This window comes from Odocoileus virginianus, chromosome 31 (assembly GCF_023699985.2).
Source record: "Odocoileus virginianus isolate 20LAN1187 ecotype Illinois chromosome 31, Ovbor_1.2, whole genome shotgun sequence".
Lineage (NCBI taxonomy): Eukaryota > Metazoa > Chordata > Mammalia > Artiodactyla > Cervidae > Odocoileus > Odocoileus virginianus.
The window spans coordinates 39,068,499-39,094,631 of NC_069704.1; positions in this window are offsets into that span (position 1 = coordinate 39,068,499).

A 26,133-nucleotide genomic window follows, 5' to 3' on the forward strand; every position below is an offset into this window, starting at 1 on the left:
GTTAAGGGGAAGGCTTTAAGACTCAAAGAATGTAATTTCCAGAAAAATATCAGGAGTTGTCACAGGTGGTAGTGAGTCCAAGTTGGCATGTCCAGCTCTCACACTGTATAGCTAATTAAACAGCTAACATTTATTAGAGCCGCTTACTAAATTCCAGGTCCTTTATGTTAATTATCATATTGATTCTTATAATATTCCTGTTTAATAAATATCTTACCTCTATTTTGTATAAGAAAAAAAAATGGGCTTTAAAAGTTTAAAAATTCAAGAGACTGTGACTCAGTTTTCCTTACTTTATAGAATAAAAAGATTAATTAAGCAGCTTGCTCAAAGTTACCTATCTAGTAAGGGGCAGAAGTGGGATTTGAACTTGTGTCGTCTGATCACTTACTTACATGCTTTCTGACTTATACTGATTTAAACACCCAGTTATATTTCTATTGAGAAATAAATATACAATTCCATTTTTTAAAAATCCTGAAGTATTATTACAAAACCCATTTCTGGTCCACTAAAAATATACATCATTTTATGGATTCTGAAGCACATGCTTATACTAGTGATTGCAATGAAAAAAGACATGTCCAAATGATCATACACTTATTGGCTAACAACCATAAGGGGATTTTCTTTCTAAACTTACTTACTTGGCTGTGCTGCATCTCAGTTGCAGCACAGTGTGAGATGTGAGATGTCATGTGTCCTGTGAGATCTTTCAGAGCCCTTGGACTCAGTAGTTGCAATCCCCAGGCTTGGTTGCTCTGTGGCATGTGGGATCCTAGTTCCCCGACCAGTGATCGAACCCACATCCCCTGCATTGTAAGGTGGGTTCTTGACCATCGGGCCACCGGGGAAGCCCATCATAAGGGAATTTTTGAATCTAGTTATTGAATATGTCAGCCATCAGGATTAGGAGTCTCTGTTCTCAAGACCTTCAGTGTACAGGTGCTGTGCAGATGAGTCCTCACGTGGGTCAGAAGATGCTTGCCCTGTGGAATTTCTGGGACAGGGGTGAGTCTTCTGAATCCTCAGGATAAGCACTGACAAACATGCTTATTCCACATGTCGCCTTTACCTTCAGGGCTGCCCTGGTGGTTCAGATAGTAAAGAATCTGCCTGCAGTGGAGGAGATGTGGGTTCAACCCTTAGGTCAGGAAGATCCTCTGAAGAAGGGAATGGCTGCACACGCAAGTATTCTTGCCTGGAAAATTCCACGGACAGAGGAGCCTCGCGGTCTAGAGTTCATGGGGTCACAAGAGTCAGACATGACTGAGTGACTAACACTTTCTCTTTCTTTCACTTTACCTTATTCACTTTAATCAATTATAAAGAAGCTGTTTTAGTCAGTATCTGCCTTAGCTTTATCTTCTTTCTCAGGTGGCTCAGAAGTCTCACCTGTCTATTTTAAAGTCCAGCCTACAGGAATTGATTCAGGAGGTAACATAATGATGAGAACCCAGGCATGGAAAAATATGAGGGGAGAATATTTTGGCAGAAGGAAGAGGCAATGCAAAAGGATTCAAGCTGAAGCATAGCTGACACATCCAAGAAAAAAAAAGTGAGCTGACGTAGCCGGAGGAACCGAAAGAGGGGAAAAGAGGAAATTGGGTATGTGGGCCAAGGGCCAAATAATGTTGGGCTTTTAAGAATCTTATTTCAAGTGCAACAGGAAGATCTTGGTGGTGCTTGAGCAGAGGGCAATACATGTTACTGCATGTTTCTAAAAGATTATTCATACAGCAAAGAGAGTAATGGAATCAGAAAGACATCAGGAAATGGAAGAAGAAATCATTACGAAGCTACTAAGACATATTAGTGAAAGTAAAGTAGCTCAGTCGTGTCCAACTCTTTGCGACCCCATGGACTGTAGACTGCCAGGCTCCTCTGTCCATGGGATTTTCCAGGCAAGAATACTGGAGTGGGTTGCCATTTCCTTCTCCAGGGGATCTTCCCCACCCAGGGATTGAACCCATGTCCCCTGCATTGCAGGCAGACGCTTTACTGTCTGAGCCACCAGGGAAACTCAGAGGCAGAATGTCCAATTGTTAATCAGAAAAATAGATTCAGATTTCAGATTTCAGAGATCTATTTCAGAAAATAATGGATTACATATATTGAACTTTCATATGTGAATCAACACTTTTTATCTTCACATTGTTCTATGGACTAGGTAATAGTTTCATTATCATTTTAAAGAGTAGTGTGTGCCCCTCAGGAGCACAGCTCACTGGGAGATGATTGCCAGAAAAAGAAAATCCTTTAGGCATGCTGGCTGGGAACAGATCGATAGTGAGAGGATCTAGCACCAAGCAGGAAACAGTGAGGATCAATGCACCAGGGAGCATCTGTCTTGAGCTCTGGCTTTTCATTGGCGCTTTGGATGTGTATTTTGGAGCAGAGTATCTGTATCATAGTAGGATACCCTTTCTTCTCATTCTCCACCCTGCTGCTGCTGCTGCTGAATCACTTCAGTCGTGTCCGACTCTGTGCAACCCCATAGACAGCAGCCCACCAGGCTCCTTCTTCCCTGCTGCACACCTCAAAAAAGAAACTCCTGGAACAGACACAGATAAATGGGTTGGAGAGGTGTTCAAGGTTTCAAACATCTTATCCTTACCTCTTAGGAGTAGATGGACCTAAAACTGGGAGTGCTGTGATGGGGAAAATAAGGACCCAATTATGGGTAGGTTACTAAGACTCTTAGATTGTATCTGATTAAATAATCATAATAGTTCTGCTGTGTTCTCTGTATGCTTATGTCATTCAAAGCCTTCAAAATATCTTCAAAAATAATTATTTAGAACCATCAAGATTAGCCCACCAGGCTTCCCCTACCATGGGATTCTCCAGGCAGAACACTAGAATAGATTGCCATGCCCTCCTCCAAGGGATCTCCCCTACCCAAGGATGGAACCCACATCTTCTGCATCTCCTGCATTGGCAGGTGGGTTCTTTACCACTAGCGCCACCTAGGAAGCCCATCAAGATATGTGAATGAGAAATCATCTCCTGAACTCTGTCCCCTTGGGTAGAGTTGAGGTGGGCATGTTCTCACTGAAGCTCTAGGAGGACCTTATCATCACAGTTTCATCCCTCTGGACCATTATAGCTCTGTTCCTATTCACTTTGGGGTGAAAGAGAAATAGTACATATGGAAGACTGTATTCTTCCTCAAAGCGACTTCACAAAAATCCCTTCAGTCCAGAATTCTCACTATTCTTTCTGCTTTCCATACTGATTATTTCAAAGAATATCACATCAAAAGAAAAGCAAATGATGTTAGTATCGGAACTGGGAAAAAAGGATGATTTAGTCCCCACCTATTTGACCCCACTCAAGGGGATGCAACGTCTTCTCAGTAGGAAGAGAGAAGGGTGCAAAAACTTCCTGGGTGATTAGAATGTGCCAGTTGCTTTATATCAAATGTATCATCTTCACCACAACCTAGAAAAGGAAGTGTCATTAAAATATCAAAAACTTGACATTGATCTTTTCTAAGCATGTGTGGCAGATCTTGGGACCACTGGGTATAGGATCTTCAGTATGTTTTTATTTAATTAAAATGTTCTTAAACTTCTACACTCTTAGAGTTAGTTGCTTTTGGAACAGACAGAAAAGTACCATTCCTTTAACCCAGAGACAGACTATAGGGTCATCAAACACTGAGGCAAGTTTGTTTTCCCTGTGCCCAGAAATGAACTACACAGATTTGGCACTGAGTAAATAAACAGCTTCCAGAGATGCTGTTAAAAGAATGAGGTAGGGCATAAGGAACTCAGGTTTTAAGGCGGCTGAGCGCATTCCTTGTGTCTGCCGTATAGACACGCTGTACATTCCCTGCTCACTCACTCAGTCGTGTCCGACTCTCTGTCGCCCTTTAGACTGTAGCCTGTCAGGCTCCTCTGTCCATGGGATTGTTCAGGCAAGTATACTGCATACATGTTGAAAATTTATCAGATCACATCTCTAGAAAAGAACAAACAAAAATACAAGCTTAGAGGTTTAGACAGCTTGGTCGTCAAATTCAAGATTTTAAAATATTTTCTATATTTTAAACAAATAATTTCTTAGAGTGAGGACCACTCTAAGAAAATTGCCTGAAATATAATTCAGATATGCATCAAGATGCTAATTGCAGTATCTATAAAAGATAAAACTGAAACTAAATATCCAAAAGTAAAATGATAGGTATATAGTCAATGACATACTTAATTTTTTTTAACATACTTAATTAATGAACTATTAAACCACTTAAAACAACATTTAATATTATGGGAAATCTTAACATTATAATATTGGAATAAAAATGAAGCCATAAATGTATATACAAAATGGTTACAGCTAAATAAAAACTTTAAAAACTTATTTGAAGTTTAAAAAAAAAGAAGCAAAAAAATTCCCAAATATTTAGAGAGGCATTTCTGTATATGCTGGGAAAGTGAGTGTTTTTACTACTCTTCTTTTTTGTATTTTTTAATTATTGTTATTTTTTACTATTATTCTTGTAATTTAAAAATTACATAAAATAAACACAAAAATCAGATTATTTTCCAAAAACCATAGACAGACCTTTTCTCCTCTAAACTGAGCTCTCCTTTAGGATACACATTAGTCATCATTGCACCCCCAAAACCCCAACACAGTGCTTGGAAAGTAATAGCTACTGATACCTAATTAGGGATTTGAAGGAGGATCATTCAAAAAACAAGCAGAGCCCCTGAACCACAAGTAAGGAGCAGCTGAGGCTTAGAAGAAAAGAGATAAAAGAGCTGTTAGTCTGTCAAAACCAGAACAAAGCCAAAGCTTTAAAGGTGTCCTGTTCTAACTTATCATGTTCCCACTTGTGGTGACCTAGAGTGTGGCTCAAAGGAAAGAAAGCCGTTTGCTTTCAGCTCTGTAAATATATCTTTACATAAGAAAGCCAGGAGATTGTGTTATCTCTTTTCAGGTACTATATTTACAGAGGATTTTATTTTCTTGCTTAGGCTTTACTATTATAATCAGCCAATACCCATGAATCAGTTCAGTTCAGTCGCTCAGTCGTATTTGACTGTGTGACCCCATGAACCGCAGCCCGCCAGGCCTCCCTGTCCATCACCAACTCCCGGAGTTTACCCAAAGTCATGTCCATTGAATCGGTGATGCCATCCAACCATCTCATCCTCTGTGGTTCCCTTTTTCTCCTGCCTTCAATCTTTCCCAGCATCAGGGGCTTTTCAAATAAGTCAGTTCTCTGCATCAGGTGGCAACATATTGGGGTTTCAGCTTCAGCATCAGTCCTTCCAATGGATATTCAGGAATGATTTCCTTTAGGGTGGACTGGTTGGATCTCCATGCAGTCCAAGGGACTCTCAAGAGTCTTCTCCAACACCACAGTTCAAAGGCATCAATTCTTCAGTGCTTAGCTTTCTTTATGGTCCAACACTCACCATGAAGTATTCCCTGAGTTCCCTAATCAAACCAGTCCATCCTAAAGGAAATCAATCCTGAATATTCATTGGAAAGACTGACGCTGAAGCTGAAGCTCCAATAACTCGGACACCTGATACAAAGAGTTGATTCATTAGTAAAGACCCTGATGCTTGTGAAGATTGAGGGCAGGAGGAGACTTTTTCACAAGCCTGCTGGCCATATGCTGAACATAGAGATTGGAATTTGATTCTTTCCTTCCAGAGAATCCAGGGCTTTAAATTTAAATTTTATTTATTTATTTCCTTCCAGAAAAACCTACAGAGATGTATTTGTGCATGTCAAGTGGGTGTTGCAGGTTTTTAATTATTATTATTATTTTTTAAACAGAACTAGCTATACACTAATCCTCTAATCCCAGAAAAAAATGTATTCCTGCTAGCCCTCTATCTGCATATCAAAGAAGGCTCTCCAAGGGATCCTTTGCCAGACAAAGAAGATCAACCCAGGATTGGAAATCTTGGACTTCTTGTACAAAGAAGGGATACCCACATAAGTAACAATGCCCAAAACTGTGACGGGTTAATTAGAATGAACTTTAAAAACCAGAGGTGAAAGCTGATTGCAAGTTCTGAGTAAATGTCTTCTGAGTATGTTCTCAGACTTGTTCATCTTTTAACCTGATATAAACCAGAACCAACCCCCCCCCCCCCCCGAGACTGAAGGCATTGACCTTACTTTCGTACAAACTACGTGGAAAAACATTGTTCCAGGAGAGTGTGTGTGCTCAGTCGCTCAGTCGTGTCCGACTCTTGCAACCCCTCGAACTATAGTCTGCCAGGCTCCTCTGTCCATGGGATTTTCCAGGCAAGAATACTAGAGTGGGTTGCTATTTCCTTCTCCAGGAATAACATTCAACAAATTTATTTATAACTGAGTCATTCTACAAACTCTAGTCCTGTGTCACATGTTTCTGGGTTGATAAGAAGTGCTCTGTAAGGTCGATAGGATAAAAATATATGATTGAATGATCCTTTCTGATTTCTCTCTGTACTTGACCAAGCAAAGCTGCTAACCCATGCTCTTATCAATGTGTGATCACTTAGGCACTACATGTATGAATGAAAATCACCTAATTATTCACAGATTAAATTAATATTGTATTAAACAGATCTGCTTAATAGGTAAAGAATAAAACCATTTCTGAGTGTGGTTTAAGAAAAGATAAATGCAACTGAAAGTTAAAGAAATGAGAAAAGAGAGCTTGAAGAAATTAAGATTTAGAATTTAACTGTCAACTACAAATTGGCACTTGCCAAGAGCATTTGCCAGGGACTGAACAACAAGGGCATTTGTCATCTGCCCCTGCAGGGATTGAACCCTATGCTATTGCAGCTGCAGACCTTCAACATCCCCCGAGTGGAATTCAGGGTCGACAGTGAGGCACTCTGTGCTCTAGGGAAAGTGGTGGAACAGGTCTTTAGATAGTTAGATATTTTCAGGAACCTGTTTTATGATCCCAATCCTTGCATCTCCTCATATCTAGAAAAGCACTAAATCCCTTCATGGTGACATCAGTTCCTTGTGACTAGCAGAAAACCTTTTGTAAACTAAGTACTTGATTGCATTGAGCACCCCCTTCACTGAAATCTTATATATTGACCTTCCCCCACTGCACCTTTGGAGCAGTCTCTCTCAGAGTTATCTGAGGTGCTGTCTCCTGGACTCCAGTCCTCACTTTGCCCCAAATAAAACTTAACTTACAATTCTCACATTGACCATCTTTTTAATTGACATAACTCATGAATATATGATGATTAATACTATGTGGTAACCTGACTAAGCCATGATACCCTACCCAGATATTTGATCAAATATTATTCTGGATGTTTCTATGATGGTTTTTTGATGAGATTAACATTTAAATCATCAAACTCTTTTTTAAAACCATTTTGTTAAGGTACAATTGATATCTAAAAGGCTGTGCAAACTCACTGTATGTAAGCTGATGAGTCTGGGAGTAAGAAGCCATCACCATTATCAAGGTCATATATATATCTAAGTTCTCCTAAGGTTTCCTCCCACTTCTTTTTAAGCTATTGTTTTACTTTCACTATCATTATTATTTTGTGTGATAAAACCACTTAACCTAAGACCTACGTTCTTAGTAAATTTTAAGCTTATAATACAGCATTATTAGCTCTAAGCACTGTTCTGTACAGTAGATTTCTAGAACTTATGTACCTCAAATAACTGAAATTTTGGGATTCCCAGGTGGCCCAGTGGTAAAGAATCCACCTGCTGACACAGGAGACATAGGTGTATTTAGCAGTTTAGGGGACATATGTTGTCCCCAACAAAATACATGTTATTTTTAATTTCTGTATAACAGGTGAAGAAAGCCACAAAAAGGAAACACACTTAATGTGCAAAGAGAGCTACCTGTAATGAAAAAACAGACAAACAAAAAAGCATGTAGAAGAATGTCTATATCAGATGGCCATATGAGTTTAGGATCATAATCTTTCTGCTCCAGGCACTACAAGTCCCCTGGAGATACGCAGAACACAGTGAAACCTGCATGGCTTGCAGGACAGTTGCTGCACTGTTGTCGGTCACATTATTCATGATTATTTAAGAGCTATAGGGAGTTAAAGAGGTCTTCTCTTTAGACCAGGAGAGGCAATAAGGCTGAAACTGTATTCCTTTTTGCTCAAATTGGCTTGAATCGCAACGTGATGATGTTGAGAATTCATCCACATGGACATATTTTCAGGGCATGTGCACATTCATAGCAGTCTGAACCAGAATGGGTTTCACTTGCCACTTCATGTAGACATAGAAAAAAAAATATATATACAGACATATATATACACATATATATACACACACACATATACTGGGATTAGCTTGTGTGTTAAGTGTCACTGTGTGGCTGAGGGTTTCCTTTAATTTTTAAATATTTATTTATGTATTTGACTGCGTGGGATCTTAGCTTCAGCATGTGGGATCTCTGTTGCAGCATGCGGGGTCTTTCATTGCAGTGCACAGGCTTCTCTAGTTGCTGTGCGCAAGCTCCTCTCTAGATGTGGCACTCGGGCTTAGTTACCCCACAGCATGTGGAATCTTAGTTCCTTGACCAGGGATTGAACTTGTGTCCCTCACTGGAAGGTGGACTCTTAGCCACTAGGTTACCAGGGAAGTCCCTGGCTAAGGGTTTGAAGAGGGAGAATTATAGATCAATAATTATCTACTAGATGATAACTAGCTAGCTAGATAACGTGCATATTGTTGTTCAGTTGCTCAGTTGTGTCTGACTCTCTGCAACCCTATGGACCGCAGCACGTCAGACTTCCCTGCCTTTCACTACCTCCCAGAGTCTACTCAAACTCATGTCCATTGAGTCACTAATGTCATCCAAACACCTCATCCTCTGTTGACATTCTCCTCTGCCCTCAATCTTTCCCAGCATCAGGGTTTTTTCTAATGAGTCAGCTCTTCGCATCAGGTCCATATGATAGACAAAAAATAACAGATAGATAGCTGGATGATAGATAGATATGGAGATAGATAGATACAGAGATAGATATGTAACATACAAATCACCAATATCATGGGCTTACTGGTGAGTTGTATTTTTTTTAATTCTTAAAATCTCTCAAAATTTTTCTAAAGAGCACATGATTAGTTTAATAAATTAGACATCAAAAACCTTTTAATGTTTCAAAACCAGGAAATTTTAGGATAATAAACAGGTTGAGGATGAAGATCTTTTCTGAGAATGACATAAGAAGATAAATACAACAGAATGTCAAGGAACTGAGAGATAAGTTGAGATACTTCTATCAGATCCTATGAATGTGTTTACTTGGGACTATGGCGGAAACTAGGGTTTGAAAGAGGAAAACCTGTGAAATGTGTACTAACTTCTAGATGAAAATGGAGTAGTTTGGAGGCTAAGCAAATATAGAACTTCATAGGAAAAAAGATGTCACACATGTAGAAGAGGAGAGATGCAAAGAACAGTGAGAAACTTAGGAAAATGAAACACTACTTGCATTCTTAGAAGGTAATTGAATGAAGACTGTCTAATAAAAAGCTACAGATATGCATTATCCTTGCTAAAGCTGAATGATGTTAAAAGTGACACAGGTTTTGTAAACAATAACACAGTCATTCTGGAAGGCACAATGGAAAGTCTGAAAGAGAGAGCACTGGTATGGTGACAAGCTGGCAAAGGAAGCACAGAGAAATTCTGAGATAAGACTATAGAAACAAATCAACCAGAGTAGTTTTCATCTGGAAGATGTCCACGGATGACAGGACTTGAAAAACAAAAGTTACAGTTCTATAATTAACAAGGTCCTACTGCATAGCACAGGGAACTCTACTCAATATTCTCTAATTACCTATATGAGAAAAGAATATGAAAAGGAGAGTATATATGTGTATGTATTTCTTTGCCATATACCTGAAAGTAATACAACAGTCTAAGTCAACTCAACTCCATTATAAAACAAAAACTAAAATTTTCTAAAAAGGTACAGTTCTAGAAGAAAATACTTGAAAGGATAAAAAGAATGCAGAAATGGGAGATGAGACCTTCATGCACAGTGTCTTGAACTATCTTCATAGATCACAGAGATTTACAAAAACAATCTCCAATGTCTCCAGCATAATCATCTAATGAATCACAGCCAGAGTTGCTTGACCTACCAGAACTCTTGGATACAGACCTTAGCAGGTGCCTTACTGTATGTCGGAAATGTATTTATAAGGAACAGTGATCCCTTGTGAATGGGGTCAGGGGAGTAGGATGAGTAGAATGAAATACGACCCACAGAACTCAAGTTGCTGTATGAAGTTTCTACATGGTTATTCCTTGTCCCTAGGAAAGAAACTGGGTGGTGAGGAGTAAAAAAACTTATAGTAGAAAAGCTGATTAGAAGTACTTATGGGCACATGAAACCTGTCTATGCGTATTAACAAGTCAGAGTGAAATCACTTACCCAGATACCTAGAGAAATATACCACCAATTTATCTGTCAAAACTTTGTAAAGGGGGACTTGCCTGCTGGTCCAGTGGTTGGGAATCCATCTTCCAATTCAGGGGACAAGGATTCAATCTCTGGTTAGGGAACTAAGATCCCACATACTACAAAGCAACTAAAAGCTCGAGATGCAACTAGAGAAAGTGGCCTGCTGCAAGGAAGACCCAGCATAATGACAACAACAACAAAAAGCCAAAATAACAAAAACAAAGCAAAGCACTTTGTAAAGGGCCCCCAAATAGTCCTATTCATGTTCTTGAGCTTCATGACTAACAGTTCTCTATTTTAGTAAACAAACTTTCATTAAATTGATGACAAGGAGGGGCGAATTTTCACCAGAGTTAAATCATGAAGCTACAGTATTTAAAGGTCTTGCCCAGGCAGAGTAATAGACTGTTAAATGAGATAAACTAGATAATCCAGAAATAGACAGAAATATATCTATAAAATTTAGTAAATAATAAGGTTAAATTTTCATACCAGTTTATGGTCCTCAATAAATGGTAATAATTAGTAGGTTTACTAATTAGTAAGTCTAATTAATTAACTACATAGAAAAAAATCAACTTAGGATGCCTGTCTGATATATTAATTTCACATTGCTTAAAAATTAATATATAAAATATAAATATAAATAAACACCTCTTATCACCCACAAAATTGGTACAAATTTTTTAAAATGATATTGCTTAATATTGCCAAAAATACCACTGCTGAAAGGCAGGGAAACTAGTCCAATATTTTGAATATGTTGTATACATTGCTAATCATTTTCATGCATTATATTCCAAAGTATAAAAATTTTCTTATGCTGAGGGCATGATGATTCTTGGCCTTTAATATATATGGCCAAATAGCCATCCTGAAAGTGTTTCTCCTTATTATCATGTTAACTCATGCTGAGTATAGATAAGCAGAAAGTACCAAGAAGCAACAAAGGAAAAAAACCTAGTTTTAAAGATCTAACTTCCTCACAAGAGAGACAAGTTCTCACTCCAGGGTATAATCATTTAGGAAATTTTCTACACGTTTGTATGTGTGTTACTTTTTCCAAAATGAGATCATGATATTAAGATTTATAGCTTTCCTTTTCATTTAAAAATTTGCCATGAAAATCTTTTAAATTAATAGATACAGTTTTGTAGCATTTGCATTGCTGCCCAGCACCCCACTGGATGGATATACAACAATTTAACTAATGCATTTTTGTTGGGATTGCTCCCAAAATTTTTTTGTCACAGAGTTATAGAATATACCCATTCAGAAACATGTGAACATTCTCACAGTTTGCAGGTAGATATACAAGTTTATTAGAACATCTTTTGGTATTTCAGCCATTTTTTTTTTTATACTGGCAAATTGGAATGCAGGCTTGAATAACTGGGCTGTTTACTGGGAGAGTATATTGTTGTTTAGTCTCTCAGTTGTGTCTTATACTTTTGCAACCCTGTGGTATGTAGCCCACCAGGCTCCTCTGTCCATGGGATTTTCCAGGCAAGAATACTGGAGTGGATTGCCATTTCCTTCTCCAAGGAATCTTCCTGACCCAGGGATTGAATCCGTCTCCTCCATTGCAGGTGGGTTTTTTACCACTGAGTCACCCATATGTAAATACATGACTGTAAATTAGTGATTTATTAATTTGTTCTACTTTTGCCAAAATGGGCAACGCCTTTCACTGGAAACAAAAAAAAAACCTACTGTTGGCAAATCTCACGTTATTGAGTATAGTGTGCTCACAAAGTCTCTATTAACCAAGAATTAATAGTCATAGTCACTTGAAAATTTGAACAACTAATTGTTCACACAGGGGCATTTTCCTGGAAGCATGCTTTATTTTATTTACATTTAAAAACCTTAAAATACACCTTCTAAGAAGATGTGGAGTTTGGAAAATTCTGAAATAAATTGGGACTTCCCTGGTGGTTCAGACGGTAAAGCATCTGCCTACAATGCAGGAGATCCAGGTTTGATCTCTGGGTCAAAGGAAATGGCAACCCACTCCAGTACTAGTAAGCTACAGTCCATGGGGTTGCAAAGAGTTGGACATGAATAATGGGAGCTACCAAAAAAAATCTCATTGAATTTTTGAAAACTTTGGCTTTTCCTTCTTAAGTATAATGCAATTAGTAAGTGATTGTGTTTCTCTGTTATACTTACTAATAGAAATGACAACCCATTGATTTCTTTTAACTACTTTCATTCATTCATTCCATAAGTGACTAATCATTGCCTTCTTTATATATTCACATTTCCACTCACTCTCTCTCTGTCACAGACACACACACAGCAGACACTAAAGAAAGTACCTGTAGGAGGCTCACATAAGCTCCTAATGGGAGCATTTCTGAGAAAAAAAAAGTGGAGCACAGGAAGAAAGCAATTCATTTACTGCACGATGACACGCTGAGATCATGAGATAGGTCTTAACATGAATTTGCATTTATCATACAGCAGTCCCTTGCCAAAGATCACACAGCAAATAAAATAAGCATGAGAATTTTGTTCTCCCATCCCCACTGCTCAAATAGAGAACATTTTTCTTCTTTGAGAATTTATAATCAAGAACTGGAGACCTGATATCATGAAACCAATGGTTAAATAGCACACAGTGTATGAGAAAAGATGGCAGGGAAGAGGCAGAAATTTCATTGGTCCTGTTTTATTTATTCTTTCTGTCCAAGCAGAACAACTTCTTGTAAGGATAAACTAGACTTCCTAGGTGGCTCAGTGGGTAAAGAATCCACCTGCAATGCAAGAGACACAAGAGATGTGGGTTTGATCCCTGGGTTGGGAAAAAGATCCCCTGGAGGAGGAAATGGCAACCCACTCTAGTATTCTTGCCTGGGGAATTCCATGGACAGAGAAGTCTGGCGGGCTACAGTCCATGGGGTCACAAAGAGTCAGAAAGGACTGCGGTGACTGAGTACACATGCATGCAGAGAGGAAAAAACTGGAACACATAAAGGGAACAATTGCAATGATTGTTAATGACTTGGGTGTGAGAGTGAAGGCTGAGAGAGAGGAGTCTGGGAGGAAATGAGGAGAAGACATCTAGAATTTGAACTAATGGAAGGTCTAAGGGACAGGAAGGCTGGGGATGCTATTTGAGGCATCCATTCATTATCAGTGAATGGATAATATGCGTGGTGAGAAAATAATTTGAAGAAGAGGGAGAAAACAGAACCAGACAAAGGAAAGACTGAGCTGTGAAAACCAACCCTGCTTGCACAACACACCATTCTTCACCCTAACACAAATGAAACTGAATGCATCAGGGATCTGAGCTACAGAAGATCTTGTTAGGTGGGCCTTCTACCCAAACCTACCTCTACTCAAACATTCCATTCCTCATAAGAAAGCTGGGATCAAGACTTCCCTGGTGGTCCAGTGGCTAAAACTCCATGCCCCAATGCAGAGGACTCAGATTTGACCTCTGGTAAGAGAACCAGATCCCAAAAGCTGCAAATAAAAGACCCCACATGCTGAAACTAAGACTCAGCAAAGTCAAATAAATAAATAAACATTAAAAACAACAATAACAACAACAACAAAAGAAAAAGAAAGTTGGGATCAACAAGACTAAGTTACTTTTTAAAAACAATCCCAGTATCACTTCATACCAAAGTGGGAATAAAGTTAGTTCTCTCTCTCAGTCAAATGTTGTTTTGGCTGCAAACCTTGTTTCCAGTTATAGCATTTCTCATGAATTCATTTAGGCAGAAATGGACCAGTGCCAGGGCAAGAGATTTGTCAGCATGAACTGAGAGAAGCTGGCATTCTCCACAGCCTGATAAAAAATAAAGGACTTGATGGCCTTGTGTTTGGAGGTGAGGATCATGGAGAAAACAAAAAAACAAAAAAACCCACTAGGCCCTTCAGAAACTCATCTTGCAAAACAGATTTTTCCAAAGCCATTTTTTCTACCATTTCTGGAGGGGAACAGGGACCTGTTTGCACACCAGAGGATGTGTTTTGTACCAAATGACAACATGAGTCATAATTACTTTCTCCTTCTCTTTATCATGTCCCATTAATACTTGATCCCAGAGTAAATGGTGTAACACTTAAGTCTTCCCCCAAAGCCCTACATGCATATTAATCTTGGCTCTGTGCTCTTTACTGTTGCACTAGTTTTTCTCAACCCTTTCATGTTTACTTCAGGAAAACTTCAGATGGAATTTAAGCAAACATGATCTTCTAGATCAGAATGAGACACTCAGGAGATACAAGGTAGGTAATTTGAGCTCCTCTTTCATGGATCACAGCCTTGTCATGGCGAAAGGGCTTGAAACAACTCGACATTAAAAAAAAAATTAAAATTATGGCATCCAGTCTCATCATTTTATGGCACAAGTGGAAGCAGTGACAGATTTTATCTTCTTGGGCTCCAAAAACTCACTGCTGATCATGACTGAAGCCATGAAATTAAGAGATGCTTGCTCCTTGGAAGGAAAGATATGACAAACATGGACAGTGTATTGAAAAGCAGAGCGACATCACTTTGCTGACAAAGGTCCCTATAATTAAAGCTATGGTTTTTCCAATAATCATGAATGAATGTAAAGAAGGCTGAACACCGAAGAACTGATGCTTTCAAATTGTGGTGCTGGAGAAGACTCTTGAGAGTCCCTTGGACTGCAAGGAGAACAAACTAGTCAATCCTAAAGGAAATCAACCCTGAATATTCACAGGAAAGAGTGATGCTGAAGCTCCAACATTTTGATGATGGGGAAGGATGGGAAAGATTGAAGGCAAGAGGAGAAGGTGACGACAGAGGATAGGATGGTTAAATAACATCTCCAACTCAATGGACATGAATCTGAGCAAACTCTCGGAGATAGTGGAGAACAGAGGAGCCTGGCATTCTATTATCCATGAGATCACAATAAGTTAGACACAACTTAGCTACTAAACAACAATAAAATTTGAGCTCAGTTTACCAAGAAACCTGAGTTTTATTCCATTCCAGCCTAATAAGCTGTTTTATCATCCCTGGGTTCTGTCTAGCCCATTTGTTTTCATATTGAAGTATAGTTGATTCACACTGTTGTGTTAGTTCTGGTGTATAGCAAAGAAGTGTCTATTCTTTTTCAGATTCTTTATCCATATAGGCTATTACAGAGTATTAAGTAGAGTGCCTTAGTACACTATGTACTGAGTAGTGCCTGAGTACAATAGGTCTTTATTAGTTATCTGTTTTATATATAGCAATGTGCATATGTTAATCTCAACCTCCTAGTTTATCCTTCTCTTCCACCTTTCCCTTTTGATAATCATAAATTTGTTTTCTAAGTCTGTGACTCCATTTCTATTTTGTACACAAGTTCTCAAATATCATTTTCGTTTTTGGATTTCACATATAAGTGATATCATATGATATTTGTCTTTCTCTGTCTGACTTACTTCACTTAGTATGATCATCTCTAGGCCCATCCATGTTGCTGCAGATGACATTGTTTCATTCTTTTTTATTGTCTAGCCCATTCTTGAAATGATGATCTTTACTGGCCAGAAAGGACACTGGATAGCTTGGAGCAAAAGGTTTTATTCATTGCACAGAATTCATTTTAGCAAAATTAGAAAGATAGCAATGCACCTAAAAGCAAAATTATAGCTCCTAGTGAGACACTTCAGCAACAATTTAAAATATCTAGTAGAAATACAGAGTTTTCTAGGTGGTTTTCGATACTATCAATACAGTCTCTGATACACTGTGAATTTTTTTTAGATATTAAAAGCTATTTCTATCAGAAAAAGTGGGGATGCAGGGTTTCCAGAAAAAGTGGGGATGCAGGGTTTCCTGGTGGCACAGTGGTAAAAAATCTGCCTGCCAATGCAAGTGACATGGATTTGATCTGTGATCTGGGATGATCACACAAGCCGTGGAGCAACAAAGCCTGTGAGCCAGAACTAGAGCCTGCGCTTTAGAGCCGGGGAACAGCAGCTGCTGAGCCCAAACAGGTGCCTCAAAAGTGCTCTAGAGCCGGTGTTCCACCAAAAGAGGAGTCCCTTCAATGAGAAGCACACACACTGAGACCAGAGAGTAGCCTCAACTCATCACAACCAGCGCAGCAAAGAAGACCCTAACCCTAACCCTAACCCTAACCCTTTGGCAGCAGAGCCAAAGCTAAAAATGAATGAATGAATCAGTAAAATAATATAAAAAAAGAAGTGGGGTGGGGATGATTGTTGACTTCATGAGTTAGGCAATGACAAACTATCCTTACTGTAAGACATATCAGAAACCATACTATCCCTCATACATGACGAGACACTGTAGAATTGCCAGAAGATATTTATCACTGAAATATTTTTGGTGGAAGAATGATTACTATCTGTTCTAGTAATTTGTTTGTTGTTGTTCAGTTGCTAAGTCGTGTCTGACTCTTTTGTGACCCCGTGGACTGTAACCCACCAGGCGCCTCTGTCCATGGGATTTCCCAGGCAAGGTTACTGAAGTGGGTTGCCATTTCCCTCCTCCAGCGGATCCTTCCTACCCAGGGATGGAACACATGTCTCCTGCATCTCTTGCATTAGCAGGCAGGCTTTTTACCACTGAGCCACCTGGGAAGCCCAGTTGATGCATACCTTACCACCCCACACATTCTAGTACTTATAAACTACCATAGACAAATCTTTTCAAACCATAGACAAATATTTCTCGTATTTCTGGAATTTGCCCGGGCTAGGTTGTTCTTGAGATATCTGTCAGTGGCTGGCTCTTGACACACCTGGAGATACCTCCTTTCATGTGCCTGGAGGTGAGCACTGGCTTTGCACGAGATCCAAACCAGACAGCAACTGACCGGTCATATGGTCTCTCCACGTGGCCAGGCACCCCTCAGAGCAAGTCATCTCAGTTCCAAAACAGAACAAAAACAAGTGTCCCAAGAGAGCCTCAGGGGGTAGAAGTTCAAAAATCTAGCCTTAAAAATCACACAGAACAATTTCCACCAACTTCTAATCATTGGAAGCAAGTCACTAAGGAGGGGAGAATTAGATTCCTCTTCATGGAAGGAGAATCATCTGAGGACAAGTTTTAAAACCATCACATTATTTCAAGCAATGTTTCTCAGAATATGGCTTGGGAAACTCTTTTAGATATTTCCTGAGCTAGTTTTAATGCATCCAAAGCCTGGAGCATTACCATACTGAGGACGTCACATACTAGACATAAAAATTGTTAAAACAAAATGAGTCTGAAAAAGGAGAAAATAGCATGTACTTGAAGATTTTTTTGGCCTTCTTTGATGGCTCAGTGGTAAAGAATCTGCCTGCAGTGCAGAAGACCTGGGTTCAATCGCTGGGTGGTGAAAATCCCCTGGAGAAGAGAACAGCAGCCTCCTCCAGTCTTCTTACCTGGAGAATCCCATGAACAGAGGAATCTGGCAGGCTTCAGTCCATGGGGTTGCAAAGAGTCGGACATGACTTACTGATTAAACAACAACAACAGAAGATTTGTTACACCCTGTAATCTCATATCATACAAAGAGTGAATGAAAGCAAAGAAACACTTCCCTGTAGTACTTTTCATTATAGGGGCCTGGAATGCAAAAGTAGGGAGTCAAGAAACACCTGGAGTAACAGGCAAATTTGACCTTGGAGTACCGAAAGAAGCAGGGCAAAGGCTAATAGAGTTTTGCCAAGAGAACGCACTGGTCATAGCAAACACCCTCTTCCAACAACACAAGAGAAGACTCTACACATGGACATCACCAGATGGTCAACACCAAAATCAGATTGATTATATGCTTTGCAGCCAAAGACGGAGAAGTTCTATACAGTCAGCAAAAACAAGACTTGGAGATTACTGTGGCTCAGATCATGAACTCCTTATTGCCAAATTGAGACTTAAATTGAAAAAAGTAGGGAAAACCAATAGACCATTCAGGTATGACCTAAATCAAATCCCTTATGATTATACAGTGGAAGTGAGAAATAGATTTAAGGGACTAAATCTGATAGACAGAGTGCCTGATGAACTATGGACAGAGGTTCATGACATTGTACTGGAGACAAGGATCAAGACACACATCCCATGGAAAAGAAATGCAAAAAGGCAAAATGGTTGTCTGAGGATGGCTTACAAATATCTATGAAAATAAGAGAAGCAAAAAGCAAAGAAGAAAAGAAAATATATTCTCATTTGAATGCAGAGTTCCAAAGAATAGCCAGGAGAGATAAGAAAGCCTTCCTCAGCGATCAACGTAAAAGAAATAGAGGAAAACAACAGAATGGGAAAGACTAGAGATCTCTTCAAGAAAATGAGAGATACCAAGGGAACATTTCATGCAAAGATGGGTTTGATGAAGGACAGAAATGCTATGGACTTAACAGAAGCAGAGATATTAAGCAGAGGTGGCAAGAATACACAGAAGAACTGCACAAAAAAGATCTTCACAACCCAGATAATCACAAAGGTGTGATCACTCACTTAAAGCCAGACATCCTGGAATATGAAGTCAAGTGGGCTTTAGAAAGGATCACTATGAACAAAGCTAGTGGAGGTGATGGAATTGCAGTTGAGCTATTTCAAACCCTGGAAGATGATGCTGTGAAAGTGCTGCACTCAGTATGCCAGCAAATTTGGAAAACTCAGCAGTGGCCACAGGGCTGGAAAAGGTCAGTTTTCATTCCAATTCCAAAGAAAGGCAATCCCAAAGAATTCTCAAACTACTGCACAATTGCACTCATCTCACATGCTAGTAAAGTAATGCTTAAAATTCTCCAATAGGCTTCAATAGTATGTGAACTGTGAACTTCTAGATGTTCAAGCTGGTTTTAGAAAAGGCAGAGGAACCAGAGATCAAATTGCCAACATCCGCTGGATCATCAAAAAAACAAGAGAGTTCCAGAAAAACGTATACTTCTGCTTTATTGACTATGCCAAAGCCTTTACCTGTGTGGATCATAATAAACTGTGGAAAATTCTGAAAGAGATGGGAATATCAGACCACCTGACCTGCCTCTTGATAAACCTATATACAGGTCTGGAAGCAACAGTTAGAACTGGACATGGAACAACAGACTGGTTCCAAATAGGAAAAGGAGTATGTCAAGGCTGTATATTGTCACCCTGCTTATTTAGCTTATATGCAGAGTACATCATGAGAAACACTGGGCTGGATGAAGCACAAGCTGGAATCAAGATTGCCAGGAAAAATATCAATAACTTCAGATATGCAGATGACACCACCCTTATGGCAGAAAGTGAGGAGGAACTATAAAGCCTCTTGATGAAAGTGAAAGAGGAGAGTGAAAAGCTGGCTTAAAGCTCAACATTCAGAAAACTAAGATCATGGCATCTGGTCCCGTCACTTCATGGGAAATACGATGGGCAAACAGTGGAAACAGTGACTGACTTTATTTTGGGGGGCTCCAAAATCACTGCGAATGGTGATTGCAGCCATGAAATTAAAAGACACTTACTCCTTGTAAGGAAAATTATGATGAACCTAGATAGCATATTAAAAAGCAGAGACATTACTTTGCCAACAAAATTTCATCTAGTCAAGGCTATGGTTTTTCCAGTGGTCATGTATGGATGTGAGAGTTGGACTGTGAAGAAAGCTGAGCACTGAAAAATTGACACTTTTGAACTGTGGTGTTGGAGAATACTCTTGAGAGTCCCTTGGGCTGCAGGGAGATCCAACCAGTCCATCCCAAAGAGATCAGTCCTGGGTGTTCATTGGAAGGACTGATGCTAAAGCTGAAACTCCAATACTTTGGCCACCTCATGCGAAGAGTTGACTCATTGGAAAAGACCCTGATGCTTGGAGGGGTTGGGGACAGGAGGAGAAGGGGACAGCAGAGGATGAGATGGCTGGATGGCATCACTGACTCTATGGACATGAGTTTGAGTAAACTCCGGGAGTTGGTGATGGACAGGGAGGCCTGGCGTGCTGCGATTTATGGGGTCACAAAGAGTCGGACACGTCTGCGTGACTGAACTGAACTGAACTTCCCTGTAGGCTGAGTGGAAGTTTCCCTTGAGCTGATCAAATCTGAGAATTCACTTGGACTCCTTCTTTTGCCTGGATTCCATACCCAAGGTGACCATCCATCTCAGCTTGCCTGGGACAACCCTAGTTTACTCCTGTTGTCCCAGCCTAACTATTGCTCTTTCACTCTCAGAGATGTCTTGATTTGGATGATAAGTTCCATACTAACTTGCCTATAACCAAGCCCTCAATCTGATACCTGCTAGACTTTCAATTCACCTGCAGTTTTTATATCATGTTTACCATCCCCTTCTCAATTACCATTACCACACCTGGACTTCTGTAATATTTGTTGTTGTTGTTCAATCACTAAGTTGTGTCTGTCTCTTTGAGAGTCTGCAAGGTTCCTCGGTCCATGGGATTTCCCAGGCAAGAATACCGGAGTGGGTTGCCATTTTCTCTGTAACCCTTTTGTTAATGCAGAGCTTTGCAATCCCAGAAAAGAGTTCTGGATACAAGTTGTACAACTGATATAATTCCTTCTCCTGTCTGACCAAAATGTTGGCCTAGCCTATTATTCTGTGTCTTTGATCTAGGGCTGTGTCCATTCAAGTTTGTGAATGTGCAAGTGTGTGTATGTGTGTGCACACGTGTGTTTGTAAAGAGAGATCCTGATGTGACTCATAGTCCCACCTTAAATTTTGAGCTCTATACTCAACCCAAGTCAGTGTGAAGAACCTCGCCATCCATGAAGAATTTTCACAAATAACAACTACTTCCTGACCTTTCTGCTGAAATCTGAAAACTAACCTCTGCCTAAATTCCCTATTATTTTGTTCTGAATACCTGATTCACTGGTCACCTAAATTATTTTCCAAATCTTACACTGTCCCCTCCACCCATCTGCACCTATAGGGTCACTCTTGCAGGTAAGTCACTTTTCTGAGCATCTTTTTTTTGCCATAAGTCCCCATAAAGAGGGCATGTTCCATACTAAATCTGTAAAGATAACACTATTCAAATTCATCAGAGAATAGAAAACCCTACATAACTTATCTTCTGGTAGGTGCTCAGCCTTACTTCCTATAATTCCCAAAGCAAATCCTTTCTCTTCAGGCTAGTCGAGCAGCCCTTTCTTCATGTATAAATGGAATCTTTAAAAAAGCAAGTCATACTCAGAGTAGTAGAGAATAGAATGATAGAAAACAGAGAATGAGGGTGAAAGGGAAGAGGGGAGAAATTCATCAAATGGTATCTGTCAGTCGTAAAATGAATACATTCTGGAGATCTGAGGTAAAACATGGTAGTCAGAGTTAATATTGATGAATGTGTGCCTGTATGCTAAGTCGTCTCGGTCATGTCCCACTCTCTGTGACCCTATGGACTGTAGCCCGTCAGGATTCTTTGCCATGGGATGCTCCAGGCAATAATACTGGAGTGAGTTGCCAACTGCCTCCTCCAAGGGATCTTCCTGACCCAGGGATTGAACCTGCTTCTCTTATGTCTCCTGCATTTGCAGGCTGGTTCTTTATCACTAGGGCCACCTGGGAAGCCTGATGCCTTTTGTACACTTTTTTTTTTTTTAATCCTTTCTGAAATAGAGTTGCTTTACAACGTTGCGTTAGTTTCTGCTGTCCAGCAGCATGACTCCGCTGTGCACATACAGATATCCCCTCTTTTTTGTATTTGCTTCCCGTTTAGGTCACCGCAGAGCATGGAATATTTCCCTGTGGTATCCAGAAGGTTTTCATTAGCTGTCTGTTTTATACACAGTAGTACATACATGCCAATCCCAATCTCCCAATCCATCCCACCCTCCTCTCCCACCCTTCTTTTGGTATGCATATGTCTGTCCTCTGCATCTGTGTCTCTGTCTTGGTATTGCAAATCTCCTTAAGAACATGGAGTTTTGTTCTTGAAATTATTAACAATACATCATTATTGTATACTTTAGATTTGCCAAGATAGCAGACCTCACACACACAGAGAATGATAACTATGGGAGATGATTGGATATATTAATGAGTTTGATTTTGGTAATCATTTCACAAAAAACTCCATGTTCTTTAGAAGATTAAATTGATAAACACAGGAAAAGAATTATATCCCACCTAGAACCATTAAGGAGAAGGCAATGGCACCCCACTCCAGTCCTGTTGCCTGGAAAATCCCATGGACGGAGGAGCCTGGTAGGCTGCAGCCCATGGGGTCACAAAGAGTTGGACACGACTGAGCGACTTCACTTTCACTTTTCACTTTCATGCACTGGAGAAGGAAATGGCAACCCAGTCCAGTGTTCTTGCCTGGAGAATCCCAGGGACGGGGGAGCCTGGTGGGCTGCCGTCTATGGGGTCACACAGTCGGACACGACTGAAGCGACTTAGCAGCAGCAGCAGCAGAACCATTAAAGTTGGTCTGACAAAGAGGATGGCAAATAGCCAAGGAATGTCAAGGACATCCTCTCATTACCAAAGCAGAAAGTGGTTGGAGACACTTAAACCTCCAGCTTAACTAAACAGAAGAGAGTGGGTGAATGCTAACCTTATGGTTACAAACATCACAGTGGGGAGTAAAGAGTTTCGAATTTTTTTTCCTTGAAGACAGTCTTTGAAAGTGGGGTGGGGGGGAAACCATAAGAACAAAGTACTGAAACAGCAGAGAATGACTAGAACAGAATATTGTTAATGGAGACAAAATATTACAGAAAACAGAGGCTGGATCAACTTCGCAGTTTTAGAGTGAGATTTAGTTTCTTTGACAATCTAGGTCAGTAATTTTTATATCTTCTTTGGTTCACAAAATCCTTAGATGATATGAGGAAATCTCTGGACTTACCCTTGGAAAGTGCAAAAAAAAAAAATTAACAAAATTTGGCATAGATTCTCAGGAGAGGTACTGAGCTTGTGAAGTCCATTGATAGATTCATTTTCAAAGTCAGTGTTCTAGAACGTACACCAGTTCCTGATATCAAAGGTAAGCTGTCATAACTTGGCAAGGAGGTTGTCCCAACTCTGTTATAATTGCCGTCATCACCCACTCCAACTCATCAGCCAGGAAAAAGTGAGGTTTGGCCTCTAAGAAGCCTCTTATATCTATTCCCTTTGTCAGGACGACACCCTCTAGGGAGCTGGCCCTGAAACATTTTACCCATTTCCGAGAACACCACATCCCTAAGCTGTATTTATTGGTCGTTTTCAAAGCCTGAGAAATTCACTAAAGATGGTGAGGAAGTGGGGAAATGAAGTTGACTTGGACTTGAAGATTTGCATTCTGGCTTTAGAACAACAGACTGTGACTTTAGGCAATTCACTTCACCTCTCCCCAGCTCAGTCCTCTAGCCTGTAAAATAACACAGTCAAATAAGATGGCTTTTAATTTTCCTTTCTGCAGAGTGGGTGTCTCCAGGAGAAGGTGAGACCTGGGATTGGAGGGTCTGTTAGGATTAATGAACAGACAAAAGCGAAAACATTAATTGCTCAGTCATGTCTGATTCTTTGTGACCGCATGGACACAGGTTCCTCTGTCCCCATCGGGCTCCTCTGTCTGTGGGATTTCCCAGGCAAGAATACTAGAGGAGGTTGACATTCCCTTCTCCAGGGGATCATCCTGACCTAGATCTCCTGCATTGCAGGCAGATTCTTCACCATCTGAGCCAATTCTATTCTTTAAGTGAATCTTTACTAGGTCTCCAAAGTGTGTTAACAACTGGCTTTATAATTTTCTCTAAAGAAATGGACTTATATCTATAAGCAATAAATGCTGGAGGGGGTGTGGAGAAAAGGGAACCCTCTTACACTGTTAGTAGGAAAGCAAACTGTTATAGCCCCGGTGGAGAACAGTGTGGAGATTCCTTAAAAAACTGGAAATATAACTGCCATACAACCCAGCAATCCCACTGCTGGGCAATCACACCGAGGAAACCAGAATTGAAAGAAACACAAATACCCCAATGTTCATTGCAGCACTGTTACCTAGATGTCCATTGGCAGATGAATGGATAAGATATTGTGGTACATACACACAATGGAATATCACTCAAAGTTATAAAAAAAGAAGCATTTGAGTCAGTTCTAATGGGGTGGATGAAACTGGAGCCTATTATACAGAATAAAGTAAAGTAGAAAGAGAAACACCAATACAGTACATTAACACATACATATGGAATTTAGAAAGATGGTAATGATGACTCTGTATGTAAGACAGCAAAAGAGACACAGATGTAAAGAACAGACTTTTGGACTCTGTGGGAGAAGGCAAGGGTGGGATGATTTGACAGAACATCATTGAAACATGTACATTACCATATGTAAAACAGATGACCAGTGCAAGTTTGATTCATGAAGCAGGGCACCCAAATCTGGTGCTCTGGGACAACTCAGAGGGATGGGGTGGGTAGGGAGGGGGGAGGGGGGTTCAGCGTGGGGGGACATACACACCTGTGGCTGATTCATGTTGATGTAGGGAAAAAACCACAATATTGTAGAGTAATTAGCCTCCAATTAAAATAAATAAATTTAAAAAATACTAAAAAAAAAAAAAAGAAATGGACTTATGAAGTTGACTTTATTGAATGAGTCTGGGTGTGTTATTTTGGAGTGGGAATGCCTTTCATTCACCATACTATGTAGGAACATCTATTGAAAACAGATGAGTCAACAAACTGTTTTCTTCATTCTATTATCTTTGTAGGGCCATATTCTCAGATCAGGCCGTCAATCCATAGACATTTCTGTTTTGTAGGAATATTTCTAATGTGTCACATTGGAGAATTCTGGGCTTCTTTTTCTCTTACTTTCCTGAATTTAACTTTTTATGTTTCCATAAAGCAATAGAAGCATATGCTTGTGACTCTGCATATATATCATATGTGCATATTATATTTTTCAATATTAATTAAATATTTTATAATATTAAAATATTGATATATTTTATATACACATATAAAATCCTATATTAATACATTCACATGTATATCTTCATTTAAAGTATACCACTTTTCTGAATAGATGCAAAAATGAAGCAGAATTTCTTTCCTAGCATTGAGGACTTTACAATCTTTCATAAATTCAAATCTTTCCTAAACTGCTCCATATTGTCTAATATTACTTTAAATGATCTGCAATATAATAATACCTTTCATTTATTTAGTTAATTATCACTTTACAAAGTGCTGTTTTTAACTAGTCTTCATTTAATTTGACTTCATTTAATTTGAACTCGTGGGACAAGTGCTTAGCAGTAAATTCTGAACTTTCTTGTGTCTGTATAGGCTAAAAGAAAAAATAAAAGTCAAAGAAAAGGTTTTTGTGAGTCTTTTTTCTTTCTGTTCCTTATTTCTTCCCTGGTAAATACTCCATACATCATGTGTTAGTCTAAGAAGTCAAATATCAATCTAAAACCTTTCCAAGATTTAAATCATGTCCTCATATTAAGGTTTCTTTGAAAATATGTTTCTAATTTTACATACTGCTGGTATGAGCAGTAGCCCACATCAGCACATTCATTTACAGCAAGTGACTCTTTCAAAAATAATTCCTATTGCCACAGAGAATGGAGACTACTCCATTTACCCAGTAAGTATTCAGTGAGGATACAAGTAACATGTTGGCAACAAAAACAAAAAATTGAATTTTGTTGATGAGCCCACACTTTTAGGAATAATGCTAGAGCCAGCGCCAGACACACTAATGAAAAGGCAGGATTAAACCAACCAAAGCCCAGAGAACAGC